This window comes from Pararge aegeria, chromosome 7 (genome assembly GCF_905163445.1).
Source record: "Pararge aegeria chromosome 7, ilParAegt1.1, whole genome shotgun sequence".
NCBI classification, from domain to species: Eukaryota; Metazoa; Arthropoda; class Insecta; order Lepidoptera; family Nymphalidae; genus Pararge; species Pararge aegeria.
The window spans coordinates 16,924,296-16,938,402 of record NC_053186.1 but is presented as its reverse complement, the minus strand read 5'-3'; the positions used below and the strand labels follow the sequence as shown (position 1 = coordinate 16,938,402).

Genomic DNA, 14,107 nt, shown 5'->3' with positions numbered 1-14,107 from the left:
AAGAGATTCGGACGTTGCAAATATATCTCATAGTGTCGTTATCACAAGTCAACACTTTCTATAATTGACCTATATCCTAACATTGTTATTGTCAAGTATTGACACTGTAATAACTACATTCGTGAACTTAAAAATAAAACTACCAAAATGTGCACTAATCTAAGAAAACTCCGATAACAAAACTAGTCGGTTATTTTACTATCACCATTTTACAATGTCATTTCAAAGTATGTAAGAGCAAGAGGCTACATACTTTTTTAAGATCATCCTACGACTCTAAGAAACGCAAGAAAAGGAAAAGTCAGTAATAACGCTAAGCGAAAACGAAACAATAAGGAGGGCGGGCGATGGTATATCTACTGCAGTCTGCAGGTCGGGGTATACTGTTTAGAATAATAGATGAAAGTTTGTATAGGGCCTCTGCAATGCCACGTCCTGACTGCATCTTATGCAGCGATTAAATCCGCGAGTGACCAATCAGAAAACTCTTGCTCGAACGCGCGCTTTCTGCGATTGGCCGAACTGGGCGTAAATTTAACGCCGCAAGTTGAACGCTGCGTTTTTGTTTCGCCTTTAGAAGTTGCGACGCGGTTTAGCGCTAGTTATTCGTACCCAAGCTGAAACCCTAAAAAGTAGACTAAAACATTATAAATTCTGCAGCTTTTTTAGCAACGTTTCGTGTTTACCCGCTATTACCGTACTGTTGTCTGGCGATATTGTAATATGTACTTGTTTGATGTTTTTTTCTGATACCGTATACGGCATTGCAGGTCGCGTGTGGTCGCTATCGATTTGCTTTCCATGAAAGTTTTAGCTGAAACCGTCTGCGTTATCATATTGGGGTGAATAATATGTCTTTGGAAATAAGCGAAACAGGGTTGGGATTCTATAAATTAGGAGTTTTGTAAATATTTGAAGTAGAGATTTATAAGTGGTTGGAAAGCGGTATGGCCAGCCTATTTCGAAAGGTGGTAGAAGGTGGTAAAAATGTAACTAAAAGTAGCAAAAAATGGCGTCACTTTTGTGTTCTAAAATTTTATTAGATCGCCGGTAGTACCTAAACGTTAGTATCGCAGCATTAATTGTTATTCAAATAAATGTTGTTATCATCAAGTGTGTTTATACAGCAATAAAATACTATTTCATTCATTCCAATCGGACATTCCATTCAGAAGTTATCGCGAGTTTAAGAAATTTAAGGACAAATTATTTAAGAACCTAAACAAAACGGTTCTTTTTTAGATATTTTATACTATTTATTAAATAAAAAATTGCATGATACGCTTTTCTTAAATAAACCGTTCCCACGGGATGCTTTAATGCGGAAGTCACGACCCAACCGCTACCTAAACTACTTTTTTTATTTTTTTATATTCCACTACTAGTTAGCCCTTGATAGCGGGCTTACCTGTTAGGTTAGGTTAGGTTAGTCATACATCTAATCGGTTTTTACGCGACTTCACACTGCACCGGAACACTAAATCCCTTAGCGGCAGGTCTTTATCGGTAGGGTGGTAACTAATCACGGCCAAAGCCTCCCACCAGACCAGACCAGAGAAAATTAAGAAATTATAAATTCCCAAATTGCCCCTGTCGGGAATCGAATCAGGGACCTCCTACTTATATACACAGCGCTCACCGTTGCGCCAGAGAGGTCGTCGCTACCACTAATTCTACCTTGAAGCAGCAAATGTTCTAGTAGGTTACTAAGGTAACATAAAATGTAGCGGTTTCGATTGAAAGGTCAAGGAGATACTTATCCTACAACAGGGTGGAGTTGCGGGTAATTGGGGAACAATCTACTCATAATTACTTCACGTTCGATGAAGCTTTCACATTCAATGGACTCGAAATACGCCGTGCTTACACTTTATACTATTTGTGCCCTTAGATTGTTTAAAAGGAGTCATATCATAAATAATTTTGACGGACGAATGGCGCAGTGGGCAGCGACCCATCCAAAAAATTGGTTGTCTGTAAAGTTGGCTTACTGACGATAGTTGAACGTGACAACGTCGTAAGAAAATACTGATGGAATGGTTGCATTTTTCGAAAGAAAATTTTAATTTTATTTGTTTGATAGATATTATCGTTGCTATAAACAATTGACACCACATTCACTTGCACTTCATCCTTGCCAAAAACATGTAAATGTATTATTGCATAGAAGCTGTCCACGCGGACGCATCGCTCACTCAAGTAGGAGAGAGACAGATGTCGAACGCGGAGGCCGACTGTGCCTCTGTGTCGCTCGTTCCGCGCTCTCGCTTGCGCTTCAAGCCTTGAATGGAACGCCTCAGAGCGAGGTAACGCCGCATACGTCATCAGCAGTCGGCTCCATCGAATTATAAGACGTTGTCACGTCAAAAAAAGCGGTAAGAAGTTTTCCGGGACAGCTAGTTTATTCATAAAAATATTCATCAGCCATCTTAGTACCCCCAACGCCACAGCTACGATTTCTCCAGGGCTATATGTGTATTGTTGTAGTTTTTTAGTTATAATATGATCGTAATTTAAAACAAGGATTTTAGGAGACAAAGAAAAGTAAGTATTACCATCATTATGATATCACCCTAACAGCTAAGCCCGCTACCATCTTATACTGCATCATCACTTACCACCAGGTGAGATTGCAGTCAAGGGCTAACTTGTACTGGAATAAAAGAAAAACTATACATACTAATTTAATGCACATCGCGCGACGGAGTTTGTTGTTTTTCTGGTTTGCTCAGCACTTTAGGAAAGAAAATTTCTAAAATTATATTGGGTTGCGATTATTAACTATAATAACATTATTATTAAGTGTAGGTAAGTAATAAAAATTTGTTGAATCACGGATTTGACATGCGGTCGCTAACATTAGACCACATAACAAGGCAAGTCACTCATCAGATGAAGGAAAGAGCTATGCTCGAAGTATCTCTATGTGCTCAAATCAGAAATGGGGACCTGAAACCGCAGAAGATGTAGAGTTACCAATGAGTCTTAACGAGTCGCGAAGCTACAATGGCAATGGGTGGGGCAATATAGGATATACGGTTCCCAACTATGTGGACATACGATATCAAGTCAGTCGCTGGAAACCGCTGGAAACAAGCGGACCAAGTCTGTGGACTTCTGAACTCCCTACGAAAGACCAGTGTCCAGCAGTGGACTTCAATAGGTTGATATCATGATAAAGATTTTGAAGCATTAAAATGGTTAACGTGCTCTCAAAAGCACATCCCATCTGTATGAAAGGACCATAACGTCTGGAACGCAAATCCTTTCTAGGATGTTGCAATTTACTTAAAGCACATGTCATGTTCCCATTCTAATTTGTATTTTACTTTCATGTATATAAAATCCAAAGTAGCTTGTTTCAAACTGAAGAATTTTTCATAGTAATTGATGTTTGTTTTATAGATTGTAGGTTAAGGTATCGAGAATGCTCGTTTTTGTCCGGATTCGAACCTAGGTTCTTTTGCAACACCACGTCGGTAATTAGAATGCAATTAGGTTTATTTCTGTTATGGGAATTATAACGGCTTCGTTTGACTAGTGGTGAGTATATAATATGAGATACTTGGTCCATTTTTTTGTAATATAGTTTGCTTGCACCTAAGTTAAGTAAGCATACATAACATTATTCTAATAATAATAACTTCATATATGAAATATTTATTTCAAAATTAGCTTTAGCTTTTCACTAAAAGCAAACCAACTATGAAAGTGGGTTAAGGTATCGTTTTGAAAAATAGTTTTTTTTTTGTCATGGCTATAACTATGACGGAAATATATGATAGATAACTGTGACAGAAATATTGAATTTCTTAACCAATAGAATTGCACCATGAGACGAAATGAACAGTTAACAAATAAGAATTTCATAATGAATAAATATAGCAAAATATATATAGCAACTACCAGAGAAAATTTTCAAAAAATTATCAGTATAATACCATGTAGGTTGTACCACGTGACGTCGAATGGTGCAATTCTATTGGTCGATATTTGGGTCGGAAAAATAATCAGGTATATTGATTTGAGTAAAGATTAAATTATCCAAAAAACAATGTACCTTCGATATTTCAATTAGTTTTCTCTCTACGTTGACAAGTTTATAGCCGTATAATAAATATTTATGATATTATAATGAACATCTGGATGCTGATATCTGTCACGTACAATGTAAGGAATACCTTACCTTATCAAGAATATACCATAATAAAGCCCTTAACGACACGTTATGGCAAAGTGCCTGTACACATTTTTATTAGTGCTCGTAAAGATTTTTGCTTTGATTAAATACTAATAAAAAAAACTGTTTCCTTTTTTGAAATGGTAATACTATTTTCCCGAAATTATCACAAAAGAAAACCAGCCTATTTTTATGTTTATTGTGATAATCGTATTACCCACCTAACGGGGCCAATATGGGGCCAGCCGAGATTCATAATTGTCGTTAAGTTTTTGATTGTCGTTAATTGGCGCAAGTGCGCTCATAATTGCTTTCGATCAGGCATGATAGTTGTCAAGCGCAAGCCTATCGAATATATTAAAAAAAAACAAGCTTTCTGCATGGCACGGTCTTCTTTGAGAATGAGATGGGGAAAGTTTTCAAATCTATATCAAAATTCATTTATTTGCTTAAGGTGTAATAAGCACTTTTGAATCGTCGAGTATGTCTGTTTGTTGAGACTCTACCACCGGTTCGAGTGGCAGATTCTAGGAAGTAGAATCCGGCAAGAAACTCAGAAATCAAGTGATATTTTAATTGCCTAAATTGAAAACGCACATAACTCAAAAACGTTAGAGGTTGATCATTTGAATACTAATTCAAATTTAATGTGAAAATAATAAGTTAAATAGAAATATTCGCTGACATTCTCGATTCATCCTCTTCCATACATATCATACCGTCCACGGTACTTGATACAGGCGCTTTTTGAGTTCCATTCGACCAATTAATACAGGTTACAGGCGGTGTGGCCTATTTTAGTGCGGATTAATCATTGATTGCGCTGGCAAACCACGCACCACTGGCTTTTCGGAGTTACGTGCGTTTTAATTCAAGCAATTCAAATATCACTTGCTTTAAACAGTGAAGAAAAATATCGTCAGGAAACCTGCATGCCAGAGAGTTCTCCATAATTTTCTCCACGGCGTGTGAAGTCTACCAATGCGCACTTGGCCAGCGTGTTAGTTTACGGCCTAAACCCTTCTCATTCTGAGAGGAAACCCGTGCTCTGTAGTGGGATGATGATGATGATGAAAATAGCGCTGGTAAACAACGGTGTTCCAATGTTGGGGAAGTTTTAAAGCGTTTTTTTTTTATTCCCTGTAGCCACAAAAGACGGACTTAATGCTAAATTATTTTCTAACAGCCAACCTTCGGCAATTTTAAAGCAAGATAAGCTTAAGTTTTAGATCAGAATCCTATCCCACTGCTGAGGATCTTTCTCATAGTGCAAAAAGTTTAGAGCATAGAGCTACTACGTTGTAGCAGTTCGGGTTAGTGGGCTATAAGATTATTATCATATGTTAGTGCCAATTTTCTAACTCAGGGCTGGTACTGTAATTTCATGACCCAAAACCAAATAATTCTTGGCCCATTCCAACTTCTAGAACATCTAGGTATTTGATCAGTAAATAGGTAGTAAACAAACAGACACACTTTCCAACCAATAACAAGTATGGATGGATATAGAAGAAAATACACAAAACGTTTAATAACGTTGCAATCAAACAACTTTTTGTGCTTTTTCATCCTACCTCAATACGTGCCAAATGTTATTGACCACAGACAATGCGTCAGAAAAACAGAACCGATCCCAAGAGCGGTTCACTCTCCATTAGGCATTGTTTGTAACGGTAGCTGACTCTTGATTCTCTACGACCTTGAAACTGTAACTACGTCTGATATGGATATTGTGACGACAAATTTTTAACCTACTTATGTAAGAAAGGTCAAGTATGATATCAAATATTATTTTTCAAGCATCAAGTGCTGAAGCTTTGATGTATCCAAAGACTATGCTTCGGCTTTGGCTGCAATCTCACTAGGTTAGTTATGATACAGTCTAAAATGGCAACGGGGTAACCCGTTATGAGCAGTTATAATAAACCTATCAATCTGATCAGTTTCCATCCACTCAATCGGATCTTAGAGCCGACGCTTACCAGACCGGAGGATATTTAGAAATGATAAATACCCAAATTGCCCGTGCCTATTGAATTTTTATCGCCAGAAAAATGCTATTTTATTTATTCTATACTCTTTATGGTACACCAAACGTAATAAAACTTTAACAAGAATAAAAATTACAAATATAGGCAAGGTGTCCTTATCGCTTACAAGCGATCTCTGCCAGCCTATCGCAGGACAAGAGAAAAGTTACAGTGTAGGGTTAGAGTGTACACAAAAAATCTGAGGATGAAAGTTCTAACTTTATGAATTGAATATCATCCTTAGCTAGAACAAATATCAACTGAGGGTGTCCTCCTCATTCCTGAGGGACTGGATCGTAACTTTTACTGCTGAAGCCCGATCCTGGATAAAAGGGATAAAGGGAATTACTAAATCACTAACCTTTTTATGTTGACCAGACACCGTCAAGTGAACATTTCTGGTTTCCACTCTTTGGTGAGATCAAGACAACTGTAAACAAAGAAAAAAATATGTTAACATATATTGTACAATATATTCGATATTTAAATGCCTTATAATTCAGCGATGGAACTCGATATCTCCGTATATTCTGAACGTATTTAGATATTTTTATTTATTCACTCATATTCACACACATTCACATTCATGTACACGTATGTCTATAAATCGTATATACAAATATATATTTTATACATATATTTATACAATCGTTCAAACAACCAAACAAAAAACACTTATGCTTTATTATTATTATATAGACTTAAAAGTTTTTTTTAAATACATAAAATCTCTTTACTCCTTTATCTAATTTAAGTTTGCTTATGTAAATCTCTCACCATAATTACGAATTGACTGAATTATTAGGAATTTTTAAACCCCATGAGGTATTCTCGCATGGGTAGTAAACTATATCTATGCCCAAGTGAGTTACTAGAATATATTATGCATTCCAGTCTCATTAAATACATATACGAATATAAATACCGGGCGATATATTAGAATCTTTGACATAAGGAATAATTGGCAGTCGCAATAGATATTTCTTCTTTGGCGACAGGTGAACGGATCTGAGGCAACTCTTGACATTTTCCTGCTTAATAGCATATTAATATTGATTTGTAACGTGGATTTCATTATTGAATACGTGTTACGGTCATATGTACTGCATAAAGCTCAAGATTCATCATCAACATCATACGCAACCGGCGCAGTATCGGGAATCGACCTAGAGGCCGGTCCTCAACGAGATGGGCAAAAGTCAAACTGTGACGTTTCTGTCCACTCGCCAGAATGGCCTCCAACAGAAGCCGATAAAGACAGTTTACTCACTCGAAGTTTGGATTTGACCAGGACCACGATCTTCAGTGATGAAGGAACGACCAGAGAGAGAGATAGGGCATGGATTTCCTCTTTCAGAATGTGAAAGGTTTAGGCCGTTATAGTCCATCATACTGGCCAAGTGCGGATTGTTAGCCTTCAGATGCCTTTGAGAACATTTTGGACAACTCTCAGTCATGCAGGCTTAATGCCCCACGATGTTTTTCTCAATTGTGTAATCAAGTCACATAATCGCTTAAATTAAAAACACACATTGAAGACTTGCGGGCCGGGGATTTGACTCGATCTCCCCGAAAGGAAAGCCGAAATCACATCCAATATAGGCTATCACAGTTTCAATAGTTATGAAGAAATCCGCATTGAGAAAAGGAAGACGTATAAGATGACTTGGGGCTTTGAATCTTGATGAGAGAGTTCAGTGTCACTTGGGTCGGGAGAGAGCTGTGGTTGCAATAACATGTGATTCAATTCTGACAGGAGAGTCAGAGTTCAGACGATCCAGCGAAGAACTAGAGCTACCGACGTAGCTTGCTGAAAGAGTGGCGAAGCTAAACTAGTGGGTGGGACCTATAGCTCGGAGGATCGATGGGTGTTTAAGTCCCATCGGAGAAAAGAAGTTAAGGATTTGCAAATATACGCTCTGTCTGTGTTATGCAGCTTGAGTCGTGCGATTGGTGAGTTTATACCTTGGGACCCCAGCATCCTCCATCATCCATGAGCTCTGTCGCCTGCCCATTGCCACTTTAGCTCCCAACATAGTTGATCTATAGCGTAAGGTACGCTGTTCCCTCTGATCTTCCCATGAGGCCCATACTAAGCCTAAGTACCATGTTTCGAAGTCATATCATCTAGAGCTCATATCACGCTATTATAATGAGAGTTGTTGGTCGTTTTTTTTAACTAGACTTAAATAAAATAAAAATACATCATCTTTAAACACTTAATGATGATATCAATATGTGTATGTACATTAAAGTTTATTGCGCAATACAAAAGTATGAAAGTATTAATTTTGCTGCTCTAAAAGAGATTAACGGTTATGTCAAATAGATATCTTGATAGATACAGGGGGATATAAATTTGAATGAGCGTTGACCGTTATGGTATCGTCAGTAAGTGCTCGGTTAGGACATAACCTAAATACTATATCGAAACGGACAGTACTGATTGCAAAAAAATATTTGAAAAGGTATATTATATTATTCAAGGTCTAAAGATTTTGCTGCGGAGTACAAAAAAAGCTCTTAAATTAATTCCAAGCAGAGCCAGTTTTTAGCTTGAACGAAATACGTATTACAATAAGTATTTTTTAACTCGGATGCCTAGCGAGTAATGTTTCAAACAATGTATGAATGAATGAATGAATTAATAAATACACTTTTCTTGTACACCGAAGAAAAATGTAGAGTACAGAGATATACACATAGAGCAAGAAAGTACAACGTATCATCATTATCAACCCAATAAAGAGCAAGGATCCTGGCAGTTTTCTTTCACGCTGGCCAAGTAAAAAACGCGGACGTAGTCAGCTACCTACTGCTTGTACAATCAGATTTTACTGCACTTCAATGGCAACCAGTTATCGTGCGCCTCAGTGGTGGAGACACAGCATACAAGGTTCCTTTTGCGCTCGCTCGTTTCAGTTTTTGCGAGTTAGGTCCATCCAGTAAAAATCTATTAAATTATTTTCGTTGCTTAAGTTTTTTTGCCGACAGTACAATTGAAATCGGTATTAGATACGTACTAAACGTCACCTCTAGCGTTTAGCCAACTATGCTGCCGCGCTACGCAATTTTTTGTCGTATTTAAGCTAATTAGCGTTGATTACACTAACATGGCGGTTTGTCGAAGTCCAAATGATGTCGGCACGCGACTGTGCGCGATTTAAAAGATTAATGATTATGCGATAAATTTGTATAGATTGCGCAAATATATCGACGACACTCGTCTATCCACATATACATCGGGTATGTAATTAAAGTCAAACTTTTTTGTTCACTGCAATCCCTTTTGGCGCAGCGCTGTGGTTTTAAGTTCGGAGTCCCGGGTTCAAATAAAAAAAATAATAAATAAATATACTACGACAATACACACATTGCCATCTAGCCTCAAAGTAAGCGTAGCTTGTGTTATTGGTACTGAGATAGCTGATGAATATTTTTTTATGAACATATACACATAAATACTTACAATATACAGATAAACACCCAGACACTGAAAAACATTCATGTTCATAACACAAACATTTTACAGTTGTGGGAATCGAACCCACGACCTTGGACTCAGAAAGCAGGGTCGCTGCCCACTGCGCCACTCGGCCGTCAATCGTGTATAATGAAATTTTATGCCACAAATGTAGCGTTGGTGTTTTTCGAAGAGCTGTTGCCATACTTAAGTATATTAGTAAATCTGTTTGTAACGTCAATTGGCAAAAGAAGCCTTTTACTGAAGTTGCAAGTCCCGGGTCGCGCAGAAGATTGTATACCAAAAGTATTGTGTATTTCCTATTAACTTATTATTAAATAGTATTACTGAAAACTGTTCCTGATTTAACAGACCTATTAGCCCCTGGTTAGGAAATTGGCGGTTAAAACCCCCTTGGCGCGGGGAACACGTAAAGTTGTCGGTCCCGTTTATTATCACTTACTTATGGTAACAGTCGTTAGCCCACCAACTTGCATTTGAGCAGCGTGGTGGGTCTATGCTCTAAAACCGTTTCTGTTATGAGAGAAGAGGTCTGTGCCCAGCAGTGGGACGCTAATTGGCTGCGGATGATGATGTGACTGTTTTAGAAGCTGTGGTCCGCGGTACTCGTCTTGGTTGGTAAACCCACGATTGAGGTGTGTGAAAATCCTCAATTTTAAGTTTATCAAACCGTCAACACACATTGACTTGACGGCCCATTCGCGCAGTGAGTAGTGACCCTGCTTTCTGAGTCAAAGGCCGTTGGTTCGATTCCCACAACTGGAAAATGTTTATGTGTTGAACATGAACATTCTTTGTGTGGGTGTTTATATGTATATTATAAGTATTTTTAATATTATTCATAAAAATATTCAACAGTCATCTTAGTACCCATAACATAAGCTACGCTTCCTTTGGGGCGATCTGTTTATTGGCTTAGTATATATTTTTTTTTTTTTATTGAAGCAGTGTGGTAGGTCCTTGCTCTAAAAAGTAGTTATCTGCCCAGCATTGGGACTAAGGACCAGGATGATTATGGAGATGAAATATATAAAACAATCAATATAACATATATAAACATTTCATTCCAAATGAAACGTCAACGACATTGCAACTTTTGTTAAGTATGATGCAGCACCGAAACCGATAATAGTATTTTATGTAACTGTTGTATAATAAGAAGTAACACGAGTACACACACACCTGTTTTTGTTTTGAAGCCTCCCGAAAGTGAATACGAACCCCCTAGCACTCCACTAGGCTACCACCGCGTCGAATATTTATACTAATATAATATAATATAATAATAATAATATTAGCTAGATTATCGTCAATATAGATAGATGACGATAATCTGGTGAAAGCTGAAAAGGAAAAAGTATCTAAATACTTGGACCTTGCTCACGAGATTACCGTCATGTGGAATGTTGAGTCGACCGTTGTTGTTCCGATAGTCGTTTTAGTCAATGGTCTTCTCGCGAAAAGCTTCGACCAACATCTTAAGAAGCTTTTGATTGGTTGTTGAATCAAGGGTCGGATACAGAAGGCAGTAGTCCTTGAAATGGCGCGTATTGTGTGGAGGTTCCTCACTCTGGAGCCCTGACCGCTGGTTGCTTGGGCATTCAAAAGCCCCGCAAGCGGATGGTGGATTTTTTTTCTTATAAATTTTTAAATAGTGTTTTTTGTTTTTGTATGCGTTGTTAAACATAAAAAAAAAAATGGCAATCAATAAATGATAGAGTATAAAAATAATATTAGCTAGGATCATACCAACCTATTACTACAGGGCACGGGTCTCCTCCCACAATGAATGAGAAGGTGTAAAGGCCGTAGTCAACCACGCTGGCCCAGTACAGATTGGTGTAATATTAGTTAAAAGATTCATCACCGTTTGTTCATATAATAATTTTGTACGATGCATGTATGTCACGGACAAAACGTTGCCAATGATCTATGAAGGTGTTTTAATTTGTTAAACTTTATCGGCGCAATCGGAACGATTTATCGTTGTCGCCGATTATAACTAATTAAAACGAGTTCATTTTAGAGTCGTTATTACTGCACCGGCACGCGTAGGCTGATTGAAAACTAACACATGCTTCTTATGTGTTGAGGTTTAGATAAATATATATTTTGTCAATTTCTTTTTTAAATTAATAGTAAACGAAGAATGGCCCGCGGCCCGTCGCCTGATGTTAACTGATGACGCCGCCGATTCAAGCATGTCGATACAGTAGAAGTGTAAACGGCTTTTGAGGGTTTTGTTAATTTGACCCATGAATACAAAAGGTGAAGATGGATAGTAATGGATAGTGCTGGACTATTAAGGGATAGAAACAAAATAGGTATTTACTAACTATACAGACTCCCTTCGTTTACACTGTTTATGAGTTTTATATACTGTAACAGTAATATTTATCTTCTTGACCAAAGTACAAGCGAAATTGAAGCCAATCTCCATACTTATATTAGCTAAATTACGCTAGCCAGGGACCGTATCGCACCTAACGCTCCTGACACCATTTAACATAAAACAAACAGTTCGCCGGACTTAAATATAGCGCGAGTGCCTGTACAGATATAGTTTTTGGGGAACTTAGACTTTAGTATATGCTCGAACGTCTTCGGGAACAACTTAAGTTTGGGTAAACCCCTGCTTTCCAAACATACTTGTATGGCTAAGAATGTGTCCGACAGACCTCCAATAAGGCCCTGTTATTATCACCGCTTATCTTAGAATAGCTCTGATGGACATGCGTTCAACAAAGTTATGTTTTTTGTAGGGATGCGAGCTAAGGGAGCTACGGATAGCAGCTAAGTATGAGAGCAAGGGATGCGCTAGGGGGCGCTAACGTGTTCGCATTAGTGGAAACTGTTAGGTACATAGTTTCGTAGCTTAGCTTTGGCCATCACATAGGCACCTCTAGGCCCGGGCTTAGGTTATACTCACAGTTGGTGGATGTAAGCAGCCCGGTATATAGTCGCGAGACACTGGCTCAAGTCTGACGGTGCTCTTAGCACTAAGCAGTAATCCGGTATAAAGTCGCGAGACACTGGCCCTAGTCTGACGGAGCTCTTAGCACTAAGCAGTAATCCGGTATAAAGTCGCGAGACACTGGCCCTAGTCTGACGGAGCTCTTAGCACTAAGCAGTAATCCGGCATAAAGTCGCGAGACACTGGCTCAAGTCTGACGGAGCTCTAGCACTAAGCAGTAATCCGGTATAAAGTAGCGAGACACTGGCCCTAGTCTGACGGAGCTCTTAGCACTAAGCAGTAATCCGGTATAAAGACACTGGCTCAAGTCTGACGGAGCTCTTAGCAGTAAGATGTAAATAGTCAAGTAATTAATTGTTCACGAACACAGTAGTTATTGACACCGTTTTTGTCACTTATGTAATTATCATAGGAACTAGTGGCAATTTTAGTTTATGGTTAGATCGTTGGAAGTTTATAGCTTTTGAGTATTGAAGCTTGTAAATTGAGTTCAATAAGTGAAAAGGTTAGTTTAATACTGTGTAAAGTTTAGCTGCAATATTATGGTCCGCGCGAATGCATGTGCAAACCCTTTTTAGCTAAACGCGAAGCTGTTGGTCTCAAGAAGTTAAACAATTTATATTTTTACATAGCTATCTTATCAAAAGTCCAAAATATTTATAAAACATAGTGGCACAATAAAAGCGAGTTTTGTTTATGAAAGTCTTTAACAAGTACAAGGAAAGAACATTTTGAAGTTTCTTTATGAATGGTTTAATATTGGTACGAGAGTGTCTCTTTGTTTACCTACATGGAACTGTAACCCAGAGTAAAATCAAAGAGTTGCAAAGCTGAAGTACATAGCTCGAAAGACCGATGGGTGTTGGAATTCAACGGTAGAAGGGTGTCGGAAAACATCGTTGGTAAAGTCCCTCTAGGTAGAGAGTTGACATTAAGAAAATTGTAATACTGTGGGCACCAGATTGTTGTAAATCGCTGAAAGAGTTATCAGCAGTGATCATATCCATCGCTTGACGATAAATAGTATAGCAAACGTTGACTTTAGCTTCACGTTATATGAAGACCTCTTGTGTCTTATAAGTGGGATGTGCCGGGATTGATTCTCGAAGGAGGCAATATGGGAATTTATAATATCTGAATAATTTCGTGTTCTCACTAGAAGAGGAGGAGAGGCTTCGCGGGACAAGGTAACAAGGTAACATAGGGTAACTACCCTATCGACAAAGAAGCGCTGGCAAGACATTTAGCGTTTCGGTACGTAGCTGCGTATAAACTGACAAGGATGTTACTGCCACAACCCTAACAGGTTTTATAGGCGCTTTTCAAGTGACTTTAGCTTCACGTTTTATGAAGCAGTTCAGCACTGGTGAGCACTTTGGTGTCTTATAAGTGGGAAGTTGCAGGCTCAATTCTCGGCGAATGCAATATGGGAATTTATA

The 14,107-nt window shown here is 38.2% G+C and overlaps 1 protein-coding gene across 1 annotated transcript in view; it reads right to left on the bottom strand.

Annotated features, from left to right (window-relative positions):
• Positions 1 to 6,623, bottom strand: part of LOC120625197 (ras association domain-containing protein 10) — a 30,027-nt gene extending 23,404 nt beyond the window's left edge. The window contains exon 1 of the mRNA XM_039892182.1: positions 6,572 to 6,623. The gene's annotated coding sequence lies outside the window, so the exon portion shown is untranslated. The remainder of the gene's footprint in view (positions 1 to 6,571) is intronic.
• Positions 6,624 to 14,107: the final 7,484 nt, after the last annotated feature.